The sequence below is a fragment of the Bacillus rossius genome, chromosome 6 (assembly GCF_032445375.1).
Source record: "Bacillus rossius redtenbacheri isolate Brsri chromosome 6, Brsri_v3, whole genome shotgun sequence".
Lineage (NCBI taxonomy): Eukaryota > Metazoa > Arthropoda > Insecta > Phasmatodea > Bacillidae > Bacillus > Bacillus rossius.
Window position 1 is genome coordinate 60,663,947 of NC_086334.1, and position 21,052 is coordinate 60,684,998.

At 38.1% G+C, this 21,052-nt stretch overlaps 1 protein-coding gene across 6 annotated transcripts in view; it reads right to left on the minus strand.

Moving 5' to 3' along the window:
- LOC134533250 (uncharacterized) overlaps nt 1-21,052 on the minus strand; it is a 91,126-nt gene that overhangs the window by 37,330 nt on the left and 32,744 nt on the right. For 5 of the 6 annotated variants that reach the window (XR_010075277.1, XM_063370675.1, XM_063370678.1 and 2 more), the window contains exon 2: nt 15,423-15,543. The gene's annotated coding sequence lies outside the window, so the exon portion shown is untranslated. Of the gene's footprint in view, nt 1-15,422; nt 15,544-15,765; nt 15,997-21,052 lie in introns of those variants that run through there. The other variant, XM_063370676.1, reaches the window with a different exon arrangement.

The window sequence follows — 21,052 nt, forward strand, 5'->3', positions numbered from 1 at the left end:
TGGTTAAAGAGTCATAGTTCACTTTTTGATTTCCCTGTTATCACCTTTTTGGCTAAATAGGTATCTTTCATGTTTTTAGAATACAATATAAATATGTTAAAGTTTTTAAAGGAATTAAAAACATTGGGTTAATAACTAGGAATGCTTATTATAAAGGACTGATTCTTGTGCATGCTTATAGACTAATTGCAGAAGCATTTAGACATATGAAGCACTAAGCAGGAATTGGAACATAATGTTTTATACAGATCATGTTAAGTATGAGGATAGCAACAAAATACATAAAAATTTAATATAAAACATAAACAAGTCATGTATTTTACTGTTCATCATATTTCTAAATTTCCCTTCCCTTGTCAGGTTTAACACAATATAATTTAATTTAATCAGTCAAATCATATACTTCACACAGGGGCGTAGCCAGGATTTTATTTTGGGGGGGGGGATTAAACATTTGGCTATTCACCCACCCCCCTTGTGAAGCGGGGGGGGGGGGGGGGGGGGGTCCGGGGGTCCTCCCCCGGAAAAATTTGGATTTTTACGTGCAAAATGGTGCTATTTTAGCAGTTTTCATAATATAACATTGAATATTGTTCTGCTGTAAAATAACACAAATTACAAATTACAAACTCAACTCAGGTAAAAAAAACCTTCCACACATTTCGGGGGGGGATTGATCCCTATGATCCCCCCCCCCCTCCCTTAGCCCCTGACTTCACAGCAATATGTATCCATCCAATGGATAATGCCATAACACTAGGCCTGTGCAAATATCCAGTTGTTTTTAGTTTGAATTGAATACAAACACAAATATCAAATTATTCTTGAATACAAATATTAAAATCAAATAGTACACAAATACATATTGAAATAAAAAGTAAATATGTAGTGTAATGGCTTCTGGGAAATTAGATAAATAATAACAAAGTAAAAAGTTGGTTAGGTGAAGTTAGCTACAGGCAACATTTTGTTGAAATATTCAAATTTTGCAAGGAAAATATAAATAATTATTTTTCATGGTTATCATATGATCTTAAAATATAAAAAAAATATTTTTTTTTTTTAAATAAACATGCTAAGCTAATATATAAGCAATTGCAGTATATTTAAAGAAACTTCAAGAGGGTGGATTTAAAAAGAATGTACAGTGAGCAGTTTTAATCTATATTTAAATATGATGTAGGTATAAAAAAATTTAAAACTTGTTTGTTTGAATTTTTCTCTTTGAGAAAATAAATCATTATTTATATTATTAACATACTATATGGATTATAATTTTTTGCTTGTTTTAACTAAAGTGTAGGAAAACTGTAGCTGTCCAGTGTGTGTGCTTGGTCAAAGAGGTGAAGTTTTATTTCCCTCTCAGTGTGACCTTTGTTTTGTTTTTTTGCCTCCTGGGAGAATTGCCTGAGCTGTCACTGCGTAGGAGTGTGAAGTGTGAAGCATGAGAGTGTGTGTGTGTGAGAGAGATAGTGAGAATGAGAGAGTGGGTGTGAGAGTGTGTGTGAGAGCGTGCACGCCTGGAGGCCTGTATCCGGTCGTCGTCCAATGTGTATTATCCACCAGAAAAATGTTGTCGTAGGTTGTTAGGCTTTAGGAGTCTTGCTGTGAGTATGCGACCAGATGTTTTCCACAAGATCTAGACAAGTTTTTTCTCTTCGCCGCACCGTTCTGAAATAAACTAATCACAGAGCTGGCATGCCATGTTTCCACCCTCTGATCTGAAAACACCCGTGCAGTGTTTTGATTTTTACAGACATTTATTTATTCTTATCAGTATGCTGTCAGATCTATTTTAAACCACCTGCCAGATTCTTTTCTCTGTTCAATAGTCAATACTTTAGCTGATAATGTGGGCGTTACTAATGGTTCCGAATTACTGTGTTAAATCCAGCTTTACTATATTAGTCTTCTCAAAATTTACATGGCTAGATGTAGCAAAAATACTCCACATAAATAACCCTAAAACACTATGTAAAACCTGTGGAAATTTTGTCCCCGCCCAACGAGAAAATCTTCTGTAATCCCAAAATTATTCTACTTTTGAGATCCCTCATAGCCGTATTATTAAAAGACTGAATATTTGTTTTTTTTGGAAGTGTTAGTATTCAAAATCGAATCAGATATGAATAATAAACTAATTGTTTTGATATTCGAAAATTCTAATATTTGCACAGGCCTACATAACACATACCCAGTGACACATGGCTGAAAAAGCGGTGCTGTTGAATTGCATTTTTACCATGCATGTATACAATCCCTTTGGTTGTGGCGTGCTATAGGCAGTTCGTTTGTTAATTTTTTAGTTTTATGCTTTTCCAGGCACATACGTACTAGTCATTGGAGAGTGGTTTAGTTTAGTTTATTGCATGCATTATATCTTTTTATAGTGTGCGATTTTGCACAAAGATATTGGACAAGTTATATTATGTAGGAAAAAAAAATTAAATACTCCTAATACAAATACAGTAGAGCATCCTGTATCCGTAATTCTACTTACCGGAATTTCTACTATCCGGATGTTTTCCGAGAGTTAAAATGTTTTTACAAAATTTAAAAAAATATATATATTTTTAAATGAATTATAATATATATTAATATATATTATTCCCGCGGAAGTAAATACCAATTGTTTGTCAGTCAGGGTGCACTTGATTTTATAAACACTCAGCGAGTTATGATGGAAGCCAAGGCTTCCGGTCTCGCGACTGCAGTGCACGGGCGTCGAGCGCATATCAGGAATTGGCGGCAGTGGCCCCGCCTACACGTGAGCGCGCCGTGATAACGCGTTGTAGGGGAGGGGGAGTGGTGTATTGTGTGCGTTCAATGTCAGTCTTGCTTGTGGTGCGCGATCGCTAGTATGTACGTTCCTGCAGACACATGATGTTTTCAAAACATAAACTTCCTGGTGATGAGGAAAAGAGTAGTAAACGAAGGAAAAAAGTTCTTACCATTAAAGAAAAGGTTGAGATTCTCAAGAAACTAGATGCTGGGACTTCTGTTAAAAATCTCAGCCAATCGTATGATGTCGGCATTTCGATGATTTACGACATAAAGAAACAAAAGAATGAACTGTGTAAATTTTATTCGGACAGTGATACGAAGAGAGAAATTGAAAACAGAAAAACAATGCAGGGTAGTAAATGTAGCGACCTTAATAATGCTCTTTATCAATGGTTTCGTTTGCGGCGAAGTGAAGGTGTTAGTATTTCTGGACAGATGCTGATAAGAACAGGCAAAAATGTTTCATGCCGAACTGAATCTAACATACGATTGTGACTATTCGTTAGGGTGGCTTCATAAATTCAAAAAACGCCATGGAATTTCTTTTTTCAAAGTTAGCGGTGAAAAGCTTTCTGCAGATACAGCGGCGGCGGAAAAGTTTGTTGTTGAGTTCGCAGAATATGTGTTGGACAACAATTTAACAGCAGACCAAGTTTACAATGCGGACGAGACTGCTTTGTACTGGCGTTGTATGCCTCGAAGCACGCTGTGCACTGCAGATAATCCTCACAGCGGGATGAAAGATTCTAAAGACAGATTGACCGTGCTTGGTTGTTCAAATGCTGCCGGTACCCACAAGCTGAAGCTACTCGTAATTGGCAAAAGCTTGCGCCCAAGGGCGCTAAAAGGTGTTAAAGTGTTACCCGTTGAATACCGAGCTACAAAAACCGCGTGGATAACATCTGCAATAACCACAGAATGGTTTGACAGTTTTGTGCGCCAGAGCCGGCAACACTGTAACAAGATAGGCTTAGACCCGCACTGCAAGATTGTCCTTGTGCTAGACAACTGCTCCGCGCATCCTGCAGCTGAAACACTATAAAAAAAAATAGGGATAATGTTTCTGTCATGTATCTGCCCCCTAACTGCACTGCACTAATCCAACCGCAAGATCAGGGAATATTACGCTCCCTAAAATGTCGTTATCGCACGGAGTTCATGAAGAACTTTTTATCTGATCTGAATGGCAGCAAAACGATCTCAGAAATTAAAAAGGAATACACCATAAAGGATGTCATATGGTCACTAGCTCGTGCATGGGAAGGTATGCCTGCGTCAACATTTCACAAGGCATGGTTTAAATTGTGGCCGACTTTGGTTTATCGTGACGAGGTTCATGACAAGGGAAATGAAGCCGACTTCAAAGGTTTTTTAACAAAAAAACGTGAACGAACTGCTGGAGTATGCCAAGAACATAACAAATCCAGAACTAGAAGACTGACAATTACAAGAACAAAACATTGTGGAATGGTTTTGTGTTGATGATAACGTTCCCGTTGTGCATCACTTTTCAGATAAGGAGATATTAGACTCTGTTAAGTTTAACAAAGACGACGGAAACAATGAAAGCAGTAGCGATGAAGATGAACCACAGGAGAAAATCTCGCAAGATGAGTGCCTTCACCACATTGAACGATTAATAGCTGGCCTAGAGCAACGAAGTTATATCAACGACCAGCAAATTATGCATTTGTATATGCTTCATAAACAGCTGACTGAAGAGAAGCACAAACGTGTGCGGCAACAACACATTAGTGACATGTTCAAAAAAGCTCCTGTTTCCACACCTGCTTCAACTACGAGTGAGAACATTGACGATCCAACACCTGGCACTAGTGGCACAAACATAAACAGTTACGTTCAGAGTGACAGTGACAGTGATTAACTTTAACTTCTCCTGTCTTTCACAATGTGTGACGATTTAGGTAATTTGTTGTTTAGCTTTTTAAATTTAAATTAATGCGACTGTTAAACAATGTTTCTTACACACAGACAAGTGGGGCCGTATACAGTGATTATTTCAATGCAGTTTATCTAAGTTCTAGGACATTATTTTTTATTCGTGGGACATGTGTAGCCTACAGTGAGTCATGGTGTTTTTTTATTTGTAATGTACCGTACCTAACTGTACCATGTGTTATTATTTTATATTTTATTTATGCAACATGTGGATACACCAAATCACTGTACAAACTGTATGTAAATTACGTAATTGTAACACAATTCATTGAATGTCAAACGTCTCGCCTACGTCTGCTTGCTTCGCGCGGACATCATGGTACAGTCACGTAGCTGTAGCGTGCTTCTAGGCAAGGTCTGATAAGCGTGCCCGTGGCAAGGTCACACCACCGGATGTAGCTGTCATCACCCTACCCCCACCCCCCTTGCAGTCCTCATCTACAGCTACAGGATGTTCACAAACTTCGGGAGCATTTTTTTTTCAATTAGGGGGCCTTATAGTGAATTTCTACTTTCCGGAATTTTCTACTATCCGGAATAGTCTAAGTCCCGACCATTCCGGATACAGGATGCTCTACTGTACATACTTCTTCTAAACTTACATTTTTTGCAATCACTACTGATCCTGCAGCGAGTTGAACCGGACAGTTATCTCTAAGTATTATGTAAAAATCAATTAGGAGAATAAGGAAAGAAAAAATGCATGGAACAAAATGTACAACATGTGACTTTTTTATTGATTATAACACAAATATTTACTGATAGAAAAGAAAGAATGATCAATTAAACAGTATTTCATTTGTTCTTTAAAAACTGTTTAATTGCGAAGCATGTTTCTTGAAAATGTAGAGGCAGCTGCAGAAGTTCAACCAAAAAATTCTCCAACTTTTCCCCGATATTTTCCAGAGTTAAAATTTTAGCTTACAGTGCCACAAATTGAATTGAGTTATTACTTACAATGTGAGTTAATGCTCTGAAAGAAATAATTCAGTCTGTACAAATAAAACAAGAGTATTTAAGTGCTTGGATTTAGGAAAAACGCTGCTTCATATAATAATAGCTAAAAAAAAAAAACCTCATGTTTGAAAGTGAAAGTTTTGAGAGCAGTTAATGAGGGGAGAGGCAGTTGCACTGTTTTCCAAATACTGTGAAGGCAGAGCCAGTGGGATCTGCGGCCCACGAGTTTTGAACATGCTATAAGATGATGTTCAAAATGATTTCCTCAAAACATTATTAACTTTAGAACGTCCATTTTACAGTTACTGCTGTATCCACAGTGAAAGGCCTTTGAATTCCAAGGAGACCCGGAACCATTACCTCCACCCCCCGGGGTCTACGCTCAAGTACTGTGTTAGGTGCAAATGTATTTGTACATGTGCAACTAAGCTATTACATGCAAAAATGGTACTTAAACCAGGGTTGGCTGGTTTAAACCACAACGGTTTGAACCATGGTCCATGTTTTAAACAGAACATCTTAATAATTTTTTTAATGGAAGATCTGATTCCACTCTAATTGCAACAAAAGTTAGCTCATTAATGTTTCTAGTGATTTACAGGAACAAAAAAAAAGATATACTAATTAAGATCTTATCATTTAAATTATTTGAATGAATTGTAAATTATACCCAACTAAATACTCCTGTAAAATTAAATTAATTAGTGAATTTTAGACAGTGCGTAAAAAATTGAGGATACAAATAAATTTATTATTAAAAAAAATCCTATTCTGTGGGAAATCCCTGAATGTGCTGAAAAATCCCTATTCTGTAGAAATCACCCATTCTATGGAATGTACTCTTCCTGTGGGGAAATACCCTTAATGTGGTTAAGCCCCAGTCAGATGTGCAGATTTTCTGGACTTCAGTTCTTTGATGTTATTTTCTGGTTCAACATTAGTGGAAAAAAGCAAGATGCTGTATGGCTGTCATCTGAACATGCTGAGAACCAAAATAACTAACATAATAATAAAAGTTTGTTTTAAAAAAAAAAAACAATTTTTTTTACAAAAACCTGTTTTTTTTCCAACCCTAACTTAAAGATATATAGGTAGGTGCTGACTGCTCCTACTGACGAGCCATGCTGGTCCAGTGTTTGTTCACAAATTATGAATTCAAATATCGTAAACATTTGTAAAATTTTCGGACTAATTAAACAAAGAGTTGAAAACATAACCAAACATTATTCCATCTTATAAAAAGTCAAAACAGACTACTTCAATTTATGTGGTACGTAAATATTTATTAGGTTTACCAGATAATTTTTATCTGCGTAAGTTTTAACCCATGGTATTAACATAGATAGCTTGTAAATATTTTTCATTGTACTGGTGTACTAATACAAATCTAATTGACACACATCACCAAAAATGATGGGTCACATTCTACCTGCCGGCCCCAAGATAAAAACACAACGCAGTACAACAATGGAAGCAACGTCCTGTGTGTCACAAAATAACCTTTGCAATAGTTTAACCACAATTTTGACCTACTGTTTAGAACAAAACTAAATCACAATTGCTGAAATAAACATTAGAATGCACAATAGTATACTGCATGTAAATGCCAAATGTTTTTTCAAAACAATAAACCATGTCAAAAAAAAAACCATCAATAGATGCCATTTGAAGTAAACATTCACACTGAAACAAACCACTGCTCTCATTTTTCTTTCTTTTTTTCTTCTTCTTCTTCTTCTTCTTTCACCCCATCTACTGTACATATAAAATTCTTAACATTTGAAATACATCCAGTTTTATTTAACACTCCGTGTTTGAAAAATTTTTACAAATTCACAAAAATCATGATGTGAAACATACACATTTCATTGTATTTTGCTTCTTTAGCACTTTTGGTATATCTGAGATTATTAAATAATAACCTAATTGTTCATGCTTTTAAGACATAAATTCTTGAAAAATTCAGAGACAAGAAATTCATTTCGAAGCTATCACGAGAAATTTCCCATCTTGAATAGTTCTCAATATAGTTGATGCTCGTACATGTCTAGCATAGATGTATTTGTTATTAATTATGGCAAAGTAATATTTCAGAATATTCTGTGTAGTTGTTAAGTATTTCGTAGTACGTACTCATTTTTTTTTTACTGATTTACGTGATATGTCTATGACCTATGAAGAGGAAACGATCGGGATTTCCTATGCAATCAAGGCTCTGTATGGGAACAACTTGTTTGCTTTGTGTTGATTGACACGGACAGTGACCTCATTTCACCGTGTAATTCAGACTTGATTAAACACAAGACTGATTAGAGCTATGATCAGTATTAAACCAGGTTTCAGGCAAAAATTATCTTGGAAAATATCTTTGGAAAATGTGTACCTTGCAAAAACAATGTATACTGGAGTGAAACCTCACATGCAGGTGCAACATGTGGACAAACTAGTGCAAGAAATAAACATGTTCTTATTTATGATTACATCTTTAATAAGCGTACTCAAGACAATCAATCATTTGAGGTAATATTTACAAATAAATACTTTGGCGGGATATCGCCGCAGTCTTCAACGCTCACGGGACACGTTCTGGCTGAAAGCACATCGTTTGAAGTCCACTTCACGCTTCACGATCCCGCCAACTTCGTGGCTCAGCAGGTCGTGCAGCGAGACCCCGTCGTGGCGGTACACCCACTGCCCGTCCTCGTAGTCGTATCGCTTGGGCCCGCTCACGGGCGACGACAGCCAGATCTGCTGGTTGGGCGTCTGCCTGTTGATCACGTACGTCCCGTACAGCTCTCCCAGGCTCACCGTCAGCACGCCGTCCTGAGCAGACAGAGAACTGTGCGTGTTGCAAGTACGTACTAACACAACAGCACTTCACACTATAGTCTGCCTGTTGATCACGTACGGCTCTCCTAGGCTCACCGTCAGCACGCCGTCCTGAGCAGACTGAGAACTGTGCGTGTTGCAAGTACGTACTAACACAACAGCACTTCACACTATAGTCTGCCTGTTGACCACGTACATCCCGTACGGCACTCCCAGGCTCACCGTCAGCACCCCGTCCTGAGCAGACAGAGAACTGTGCGTGTTGCAAGTACGTACTAACACAACAGCACTTCACACTATAGTCTGCCCGTTGATCACGTACGGCTCTCCCAGGCTCACCGTCAGCACCCCGTCCTGAGCAGACAGAGAACTGTGCGTGTTGCAAGTACGTACTAACACAACAGCACTTCACACTATAGTCTGCCTGTTGATCACGTACGGCTCTCCTAGGCTCACCGTCAGCACGCCGTCCTGAGCAGACTGAGAACTGTGCGTGTTGCAAGTACGTACTAACACAACAGCACTTCACACTATAGTCTGCCTGTTGACCACGTACATCCCGTACGGCACTCCCAGGCTCACCGTCAGCACCCCGTCCTGAGCAGACAGAGAACTGTGCGTGTTGCAAGTACGTACTAACACAACAGCACTTCACACTATAGTCTGCCCGTTGATCACGTACGGCTCTCCCAGGCTCACCGTCAGCACCCCGTCCTGAGCAGACAGAGAACTGTGCGTGTTGCAAGTACGTACTAACACAACAGCACTTCACACTATAGTCTGCCTGTTGATCACGTACGGCTCTCCTAGGCTCACCGTCAGCACGCCGTCCTGAGCAGACTGAGAACTGTGCGTGTTGCAAGTACGTACTAACACAACAGCACTTCACACTATAGTCTGCCTGTTGACCACGTACATCCCGTACGGCACTCCCAGGCTCACCGTCAGCACCCCGTCCTGAGCAGACAGAGAACTGTGCGTGTTGCAAGTACGTACTAACACAACAGCACTTCACACTATAGTCTGCCCGTTGATCACGTACGGCTCTCCCAGGCTCACCGTCAGCACCCCGTCCTGAGCAGACAGAGAACTGTGCGTGTTGCAAGTACGTACTAACACAACAGCACTTCACACTATAGTCTGCCCGTTGATCACGTACGGCACTCCCAGGCTCACCGTCAGCACGCCGTCCTGAGCAGACAGAGAACTGTGCGTGTTGCAAGTACGTACTAACACAACAGCACTTCACACTATAGTCTGCCTGTTGATCACGTACGGCTCACCTAGGCTCACCGTCAGCACGCCGTCCTGAGCAGACTGAGAACTGTGCGTGTTGCAAGTACGTACTAACACAACAGCACTTCACACTATAGTCTGCCTGTTGACCACGTACATCCCGTACGGCACTCCCAGGCTCACCGTCAGCACCCCGTCCTGAGCAGACAGAGAACTGTGCGTGTTGCAAGTACGTACTAACACAACAGCACTTCACACTATAGTCTGCCCGTTGATCACGTACGGCTCTCCCAGGCTCACCGTCAGCACCCCGTCCTGAGCAGACAGAGAACTGTGCGTGTTGCAAGTACGTACTAACACAACAGCACTTCACACTATAGTCTGCCTGTTGATCACGTACGGCTCTCCTAGGCTCACCGTCAGCACGCCGTCCTGAGCAGACTGAGAACTGTGCGTGTTGCAAGTACGTACTAACACAACAGCACTTCACACTATAGTCTGCCTGTTGACCACGTACATCCCGTACGGCACTCCCAGGCTCACCGTCAGCACCCCGTCCTGAGCAGACAGAGAACTGTGCGTGTTGCAAGTACGTACTAACACAACAGCACTTCACACTATAGTCTGCCCGTTGATCACGTACGGCTCTCCCAGGCTCACCGTCAGCACCCCGTCCTGAGCAGACAGAGAACTGTGCGTGTTGCAAGTACGTACTAACACAACAGCACTTCACACTATAGTCTGCCTGTTGATCACGTACGGCTCTCCTAGGCTCACCGTCAGCACGCCGTCCTGAGCAGACTGAGAACTGTGCGTGTTGCAAGTACGTACTAACACAACAGCACTTCACACTATAGTCTGCCTGTTGACCACGTACATCCCGTACGGCACTCCCAGGCTCACCGTCAGCACCCCGTCCTGAGCAGACAGAGAACTGTGCGTGTTGCAAGTACGTACTAACACAACAGCACTTCACACTATAGTCTGCCCGTTGATCACGTACGGCACTCCCAGGCTCACCGTCAGCACGCCGTCCTGAGCAGACAGAGAACTGTGCGTGTTGCAAGTACGTACTAACACAACAGCACTTCACACTATAGTCTGCCTGTTGATCACGTACGGCTCTCCTAGGCTCACCGTCAGCACGCCGTCCTGAGCAGACTGAGAACTGTGCGTGTTGCAAGTACGTACTAACACAACAGCACTTCACACTATAGTCTGCCTGTTGACCACGTACATCCCGTACGGCACTCCCAGGCTCACCGTCAGCACCCCGTCCTGAGCAGACAGAGAACTGTGCGTGTTGCAAGTACGTACTAACACAACAGCACTTCACATTATAGTCTGCCCGTTGATCACGTACGGCTCTCCCAGGCTCACCGTCAGCACCCCGTCCTGAGCAGACAGAGAACTGTGCGTGTTGCAAGTACGTACTAACACAACAGCACTTCACACTATAGTCTGCCTGTTGATCACGTACGGCTCTCTCAGGCTCACCGTCAGCACCCCGTCCTGAGCAGACAGAAAACTGTGCGTGTTGCAAGTACGTACTAACACAACAGCACTTCACACTATAGTCTGCCTGTTGACCACGTACGTCCCGTACGGCTCTCCCAGGCTCACCGTCAGCACCCCGTCCTGAGCAGACAGAGAACTGTGCGTGTTGCAAGTACGTACTAACACAACAGCACTTCACACTATAGTCTGCCTGTTGATCACGTACGTCCCGTACGGCTCTCCCAGGCTCACCGTCAGCACGCCGTCCTGAGCAGACAGAGAACTGTGCGTGTTGCAAGTACGTACTAACACAACAGCACTTCACACTATAGTCTGCCTGTTGATCACGTACGTCTAGTACAAACACAACAGCAACTATAGTTGCTAGATGAAAATAGAAGTACTAACTAATCCATACGCTTGTAAGGTTTTTTTGAGAAAAAAACATAAAATATATGAGTAGGTGTTTCAGAAAATCCATTTAAGTTTGATGCAGTTTCAAATGCACATGAAATGATTTGTAATCAACAAATTACAGGTTCAATATAGGAGCCTCACATTTTTTTTTGAATTTAATGTATGTCACACGTTGCTATTAGTAAACCTTTTTTTTCACAACCACTCAGTAACAATTTACTAGTATTTAAATGACAATTGCTACTAATTCCTAATTGACAAGAAATATACAAATAATTTTTATTCTTAAATATGTTTATAAAATATTATATTCTGTAACATTAAAACTAAGAAAGTTACATGTTTCAGACATTCAAAACAAATGGAACCTCATTTAAAAGGAACTAAATTTAAAGGGTTTTCATCTTTTAGGTACATATTTTAAAATCTCTATCAAGATGTTTTACATTTAGTTACAGTTATGTAAAAAATACTTTCATTTACGTTTTCAAAAACTGTGGATATTTTCAGGTATGTTCACTAATAACAATTCAAATGACTTATAATCCAAACAAAAAAAAAATGTGTGCGAGTCTTCCAATACTCGCCAGCAATGAGTAAACATCTAACCTCAGTAACGAACAAATTCATATGTTCTCTTTTTGCAAATATAATACCAAACTTAGACACAAATTTAATATTGAATTTTTAAAAAAAAAATGTAGAGCAAGAAAAATATACAAAAATGACTCATTTTAGGGAAAAACAGTGTGATTTTTTTCACCTTTCCAAAACCTAATTATAATTATGTTTAGCAAGATGGTACCATTGGTTTCTTAGGGCTAGTCAAACAACAGGAGTTCCGAACATGTCTCATGTAAATGCTTCAATGCCGAACCTGTGACTTTTTCCCTTAGACCTGAATTATTATCACCTGCGTATTTGAGGTTATACTTCTTTAGGCACAATGGGGGTGAAATTTAAGTATGCAATAGAAACACAGTTTTTAAAACAATTACTGCAGTCTGGTACATTAAATGGTTGGTATTAATTATAAAGCCAAATCTACAATAGTCAGGTTATCTAGCTTGGGGACTTTCACTGCTTAAAAATTTTAGATCTATGTCAGCTCTAAAAAAATGTTATCTTTTGTCTGTCGTTGACTAAACCCATTAACTTTCCCCACAGTACTGCATGTCTTTGTATTCTTCTCCTTTTTCCAGTAAACAATTTTACTGGTATAACTCTCACTGTGAAGTACACTTAGCAAACCCAATTACTGGCAGTCCTCGCTCAACCCTGCCAGCGTTGGGAAATGTATTTTTTACAATTCTGTGTCCCTGGGAAAAGGCACTTTTTGTGTATTTCTGTATATGCCACTGACTTGTCAAAATAATAACCCAGGCAAATAACAACCAGCTCAAAACAAGCAAAGGAGGAGAAAACAATTTTTCGGGATTCTACCTCTTTCATAGTGCCATAAAATAATAATAAACAATAACAAAAGTAAAAATCTTCATTAATAAAAAAAATCTTCAAATAGTTTATGAGGATTAGTTACAAAATTTATAACTATAGCTCTATTTCATTTTTTTTTTCCACTTTGGAAGCAGCTACTCTCCCTTTACCTTCCCTGAATATACACTTGAATAAAGAGATAGATTCCCTTTTTTTTTACATTTTAGTACCCTATTCTAGAAAAACCTATTTTATTTTAGTAATATCTCAATAAGTTATAATTTTGTGACCCAATTATCCTAAACATACTTGAGAGCAAATAAACATAAAGACATGTGTGCTAAGATGGTCGCATGCAACAGGCATGGTCGCTAGTCACATCCCCCCCCCCCCCCCCTTATTTGTGACATTCTTGGCCTGTGTAATTAATATCTCAGCAACTTTCATAACACAGACATGCATTTTGACTTTGAAATTGACAAAGCATTAGTAACTTTTTGTAGTATTGACAGTATAGTGTACTCTTGTCGGCAGAGCAAACAGATGACATCACACACCTCTCTGAGCAGAGGTCTGAGATATTGAGCGCATAGTGTAAGTCTTGTTAGATTTCAAAAGAAACTTGTAAATTCAGGTGATTGCAGTGCAATGCAAAACTAGTAGGCAAATATTACTATGCAATAAAGAATTTTAAGTGCGGTGCTTGTTTAACTGCTTCAGTTGTATTTGGCAAGTGTGGATACATAAACCACTGAGAGCATAAACTTCTATTTATAATATTTAAAATCTGGTTCTAAGGCTCATTTAAATAAATTATCATATTCTTTAAACAATGATATCTGCAGAGTAAGAAAAATGTCTGCCTACCTTAATGAAATAAACTGCATCACTATAAGTATTAAGAATTAAGACTTTTGGACAACAAAATAATTTAAGTTCACTTACCGTAGTAAAATAATGACACTCTATGAAAAATAATAACATTTCTAAATAATTGCTTAATCAATTGCCTAAAACAATGAATAATGGACTTGAAAAAAATTCTATTGTGGGATTTATTCTTTGAAGTAATTAATAAATGGTGATTTCTTTTTGTTTTAAAAAAATTTAATTTTAAAATAAAATAAATTATTTTGATCCTTATTAATACCAAGGATTGCAATGGCATGTTGGCTTAGTGCTAGCACCACAAACTCTAATTTTTAAATTAAAATAAAGCAGTAAATCATTGAGTTATAAGCTGCAGGAGTCAAGTATTAAAAATTTCCTCTTAAAGATTTTTTTTTGTTTATTTTGCCTAGCTATTATAGTTCATTTGTTATTCCAAACCTGTGCTTGCCACACCTGGGTTGAACCGGGATTTTTCACAAGTAGGAAACATGGTGGACGTTGCCACTAGCTGTGAGCTTTCTCAGGGTGCTCCAGTTTCTTCCACCCATTGATGCTGTCGATGATGATTCATTATTATCTCATTCCCCCTCATCCTCGCTAAAGACTTCAATGTCGATATGATGTTAGGCATATCCATTCATTCTCTGATCCTACCTGAGCACACACACAGTGTGCAGAGCTTCAGAACAAATCTCATGATTTGAAAACTGCTCAAGACATCCATGTCTGTTGACGAAAAGCATTTAAGAACACTCATGAGGGCGGACCAGTAGTTCTGTTTCCGTATTTTGTTTTTAAACTTTATTTTTATAAGAGTGAAACTACTAAAATAATTGTTTTCAGAATTATTTTTTGGCATGAAACAGCCAGTACAAATTCTTAAAAGCACCACACATTTATCTTAATTTCTCAGCCATATAATTTTAAGGTTACCACTCAAACTGCATAGTTATCCTATGCACGAAAGAAGATTGCGCAGTTTAGAGCCCTTGTACTTAGAGACGGCAGCGTTCTAGAAGTACCTGCAAGTGTCACACTATTCATCCCACCTAACCAACAGAAATATCCCGGACTAGAAGGACCCCTTCGTAAAATATCCAAAGAAACATGCACAGATTGTTTTGTATGTAATATAGTGAATAGTTGTCTAGAGCAGCGGTTCCCAATTTTTTTCGGCTAGGGAACACTATGATCAACTTTTCTTTTAGTGGAACCCCAACTCCTTCAAAGAAAATTATTTGACAACAATTGTGCCTGCTTTATATGACATTCGTCCTGACTCACGGAACCCCTGTGACCCTGCCACGGAACCCCAGGGTTCCGCGGTACACCTTTTGGGAACCGCTGGTCTAGAGGAGTATTTTAATAGACGCAAGTTACAAAGACATGGCTGCCACTCCGGGCACCCAACTTACACTGAAAGAAATGTCAGCGGCTGTCAGGTGGGGGCTGTCCTCAACCAACTCTTCAAAGTACTCGCACAGGGACTCCAGAGTTTCGTTGCAAACTTCCTCGAAATCCGATGGCTCCAGGGGTCTGAGAACACACAAGTCAGGGGTTATCGTCAATGAGGAAAAATATAAGTGGTTCTTATTATGGAATTTTTTTTATCATTCCTGCACATCTCTTGTCTGAAAACTAACATAACATATGTAAACATCCAAGACTTTGTACTGTGTTTGTTACCCGAAAATCAATGACAGAAACAGTCTATTACTGAAGTGATAAATGCTACAATCTGATGGAAAAGAACATTACCGCTAACCAGCTGATTTATTATTCAGTAAAAATAAATTGCACACACTGTCCTAGGTAAACTAAAAAATCCTAAATAAATGTCAGATTTCATGCTACAAGGTGAAGGACAATAGATTAAAAGAGTACAGTCGGCTTCTGACATCTTTGATACCAACTTGGTGCTCATAATACATTATCATGAGTCACGCCTAGTGATGGGACATGGAAATTTTCCCACCAGGTGGGAAAATATTTTTTGGGAAAATATAGGGAATTTGCCCAAATTATATTTTCCCACCCAAAAACTGGGTATTTATTTTTCTTTTGTTTTAATATATAATTATTATATGTTATATTATATATTTATTATTTACCATTTGGTTGCAGTAATTATTACTTAAGAACAATAGTTTGAGTTGGCAGTTTTGAACTAATAACTTCAAAAATTTTCAATGAGACTGTTGGTTAGCATGCTAGAAATGTAAATAAACCATAACCTCAAAACTGTGTGCTATTGTGGTGACTTTTGTTACTTTGTGGTGATAGTGTTTATGAGTTGAAATAAAAGTGTTAAAAATGGGAAGAAATAAAAGTAGTGTTTGGAAAGTGTACAACGAAAGAGGTGATAAAACTATAGACTGCAAGTATTGTGGAAAACATTATAAATTTGCAAATGTCACAAAAATGTCTGAGCATATTGTCAAATGCTATAAATGCCCAATGGACTTAAAAAAACAGTATTTTAAGAGTTGGGAAGATAACATCTCCAGTTATAAATGTCACAAACAGTTTAGAGACTGCTTCTGTGCCTTCATCCATGCAATCAAACTCAGATGTAGGCCTAATTACTGCAACATTGCCATCAACATCACATCTACACCTACCTGCCGTCAGTAGTGATAGTACAATACCTATTTGGAATGCTAAAGCTAAACAAAAACAACAGGCAATGGGAATGTTTTTGGACCGCATGACTAATGAAGAGAATGCACACTTGAATACGATGCTTGCAATAGCTATATATGTTAGTGGGGTAGCCCTTTCATTAGTTGAACATCCCTTGTGGATGGATTTTTTCAAAACAGTGAAACCAGCATATAAACTTCCCACACGAAAGTCTCTGGCTACTACACATTTAGATGAACAGTATGTTGAAATGCAGACACTACTATCTGCAGAATTACAAAATGCGAAAAATTTCAATCTGAAATGTGATGGGTGAAGCAACATTCATAATGAAGGCATCATAAATTTTGTTTTGACTAAACCAGAACCAGTATTTGTTCATTTTATCTGCACAAAAGAAAACAGACACACAAGTGAATATCTTGAAAAAGAAATTTCTTCTGTTATCGAAAAGTATGGGCCCAAAAAATTCCTTGTAATAGGAGACAATGCAGCAAGTATGCAAAAAGCTTTCACATTAGTGCAACAAAAGTTTGATCACATAATTCCTTTAGGATGTTTGGCCCATACCCTGCTTTTGTTATGTAATGATATTCTGAAATGTAAGTCTGCCGGAACATTTATGGCAACTGTTGTTGACATAGTCAAAACAATAAAAAATACACAGGTTTTAAATGCTTTATTGGAAGGAATTGTAATGTAAGTTTGAAGTTGCCGTGTAAAACTCACTGGGGGAGTTACCTTCAATGCCTTGAAAGTCTTCTCGACTATAAAGTTAGTCTTCAGATCTTATCAGTTCATGGAGAAGCAACAGCAACTCTTACAAAGGAAATGAAAACACGACTTCTCGATGAAGATGTATTTTGGGTCAGGGTCGAAAAAATGAGCAATATTAGAAAACCAATATTTTCATGGATTACTATACTAGAATCCAATGACTATAACATTCACAAGGTTTACAAAGCATTCAGTGAAATTGAAAACAAGCTAGCTGACTTACTTCCACAATCCCCTTTATCAGCTTCAGAAGAGTCAAGTATTTTAGTGAAGTTAAAATCGAGGAAGGCTAACAGTATACGAACCATACATTATGCTGCTACCCTTTTGGATCCATCAACTCAAGGTCACTTTCTGACAAAAGAAGAGCAAGTAGATGGAATGGAATTCATCCACTCTCTTTGCATTAACATGAAAGCTGACATGGTGAATGTTATGAAAGACTTAGCAGGGTTGCCACTGGTCCCTAAAAGTCCCTAAAAGTCCCTATTTTTCCGTAGGTCCCTTAAAAGTCCCTATTTTTCCGTAGGTCCCTTAAAAGTCCCTATTTTTCCGTAGGTCCCTTAAAAGTCCCTATTTTTTGATAGGTCCCTAAAGTCCCTTTTTTTTAAATTTTGAAATGGATTCATTGGAAAATTAGCATATTTATTTAATTTTTTATGAATGTGTCATGAACAGTGGCCATAAACACGCTTCCACACATCCATAAAGTTTTGCATCTGTCGAGCTACATTTTCCTGCATCTTACTACATGTAAGTTTTACAGTATTGATATTGTTTTATTATTATTTCAATGTTTTTATTAAAAAATATTGTGTGAACAAATTAAAATTTTATGGGTGAGATAACATTCTTAAGCCCCAATGAAGATTAACTGAGGGGCACACATGCTCCAACTTGGTATAACACAAGTTGTTTGTAGCATTTTATTTCAGGTACCTTCTATATAGCTTATAATCTAGTTGCAGAACATATAATGACAAAGTCGTCATTACTTAAACCAATACTGAAATGTTTTCAGTGTCTTCAGCCTAACAAGAGTGTGTTAGACCAGAGTTCACTTGATATTGTTACCATCAGCAAAACTCTTCCATTGAACATAAATACAAACCTGCTTTTTGATGAGTGGAAGTTATTGCAGTCAGAACCAGATCAAGACATAATTGACAAGTGTGAAGTAAGAATTGACAAATACTGGTATCATTTCATGACATTAAAAAATGCTTTAGGGTCTCCAAAGTATCCAACAGTTTCAACTGTAGTCGAGCTGCATTGGCAGTATCACATGGAAATTCAGATGTAGAGAGAGGGTTTTCAACTTCAGTGAGAATTTTAACAGAAGACAGGTCTTTGTTGTCAAAACGCACTCTCAATGCTGTGTTAATTGTAAAGTCAGCCTTAAAAATATATGACAACAAGCCACATTTGGTACCTGTGACAAGAGAGCTCCTGAATCTTGCAAGGTGTGCTCAACAGAAATGTTGTGCTTATTTAGAGGAGCAGAAAGCAAAAAAAGGATTGGAAGCAAAAAAACTGGAAGAACAGAGGAAAAAGGTTGAAGAAAAGCAGCATACTATAATGTTGGAGAAAAAAAAGATGTCTATTTTCCAAGCTGAAGAGAAGTTGAAAGATTTGAGAAATAAAAAAGAGAAAAAAATGAAAACTGCTGAAAGGTTATTTTCAGAAGCTAATAAAAGACTTAAAGAGGCACTTAAGTCAAATGATATTGCTGCTTTAAAAGAAGAAGCAAGTCTTGCACAGGCAATGATTGAAGGGGTTATGAAAGTCGAGAATAAAAGTTATGGTGGAAAGGGATATGAGCAAAATATATAATGTTTTTTCCCCTAAATTAATTTATAATCAAAAACAGCATTTATTTGCATTACTTGTTAGTATTTTTTGACAAAATGTTTCTTAAATATTTTCTAACACTGAAGATTGCAAGACTTTAAAAGAAAAATAAGAAATTGACATTTCTTACCGCAAAACTTCAAGGTAAATTCAACTATAAAGTATAATATTACGGAATGACATACACACATTGTATTTTTGCTCATTGGGGAGAAGGGTGACCATTCTTTTAACGACGGTATTGAACACATTATCTATTGTGGTTTTGGTTGTAGCAGAACAGGGACTCAAGTTTTATATACTGGATTACTTGGTATACTGAGTTAATACTGTGTTATTTGTTGTACTCGACCATAAAATTGTATGAAAAATTCTAGAAATATTAAGGTTTCTGCAAAATTTCAGTCCCTAAAAAGACCCTAAAAGGTCCCTTTTCTTATTCTGTCAGTCCCTAAAACACCCTATTTTTGGAGGTCCAGCTGGATGGCAACCCTGACTTAGCTAATTATCGGTCCAAGGAGGACTTGTGGGGTAAGAAATTCATATGGATAAGTGTGGAAACAATGAATCCTGTAACATGGTGGCGGGGATTATGTGGAACCACAGCGTTATCAGAAGTGGCTGTTCGAATTTTAACAGCTCCAGTAACATCTGCAGCCACCGAGAGATCCTTCAGTACATTCTCATGGATTCATAGCAAAAAAAGGAATCGCCTCACAACTTCTAGGGCAGGTAAAATTACCTACTTGTCCCACAACTGGAAGCTAATGCAAAAGCAGAACTCATCCCAGGGACAGCAAGATAACCAGAGGAAATATTCCAAAGATGTAAGCTTATCTGAAGTCCCAGCATGCTCTTCCTCTATGCAAGTAGTACATGCAGAGAATCGAAGGTACTGTCAGTTTTATTTATTTATTTTGTGACATGCCCATTAGACTGACTTTTTTTTTTTTTTTTTTTTTGCTTCAAGCGAAAGTTAAGCAGTAGCAGTTCAAATGATGTAGACGAAACTGACTCCGAAGCATGTGAAGAAGTTACCTATGTTGAGTCAGATAACGAAACTTCTGAAGATGAATAAATTGCTTTGAACTATTATAGTGCACCATAATTTGACATTTCTGCAAGTTGCAAAGAAATTACTACCTATATTATAATTGTTCATCTCTGTAGTAGGTAGTTTTAGTAATTAGATATAGATATTGGTCGAGATCGTAAATTCCAGAGTATTCCTTTGCCTTTAGTCATTTAATACTGTATTAAGGCCTATCAAGTGAAAATTAATTAAATATGCATAGTATTATGTGAAACACTTTTTTTTTTTTCCCAAAATGGGAATTTTTCCAATATTTAATTTCCCGGTAACAATCCCATCACTAGTCATCACGCCTTGTGGAGAGGGAGAAAGGGAGGAGAGGAGAGTGCTCCTGAACCATTGCCTAGCGAGCACAATGTTACAATAACGGCCAACACCAACACTTGAATAATGCAATTTACGTATTTTCAGCTTAAAAAACAAAAGCGAAACTACCACCACTAATTTTACTATACAATTAATGACTTTACTGCACCTCAGTGAAAATCTGCTACGATAAACTAGCAATTCCAAACACACACAAAAAAATATATTAAAAGATTCTTAGGATCTCCTATAATGGTGTTCATTGCATATTTGTTTGGTGCAAAAGCAAAACAAATCAAATTATGAAAAATAACTTTTGTTTTGCACGTAATTATGTATTTTACTATGCTAGAATATTATGTTAGACTCCTTTAT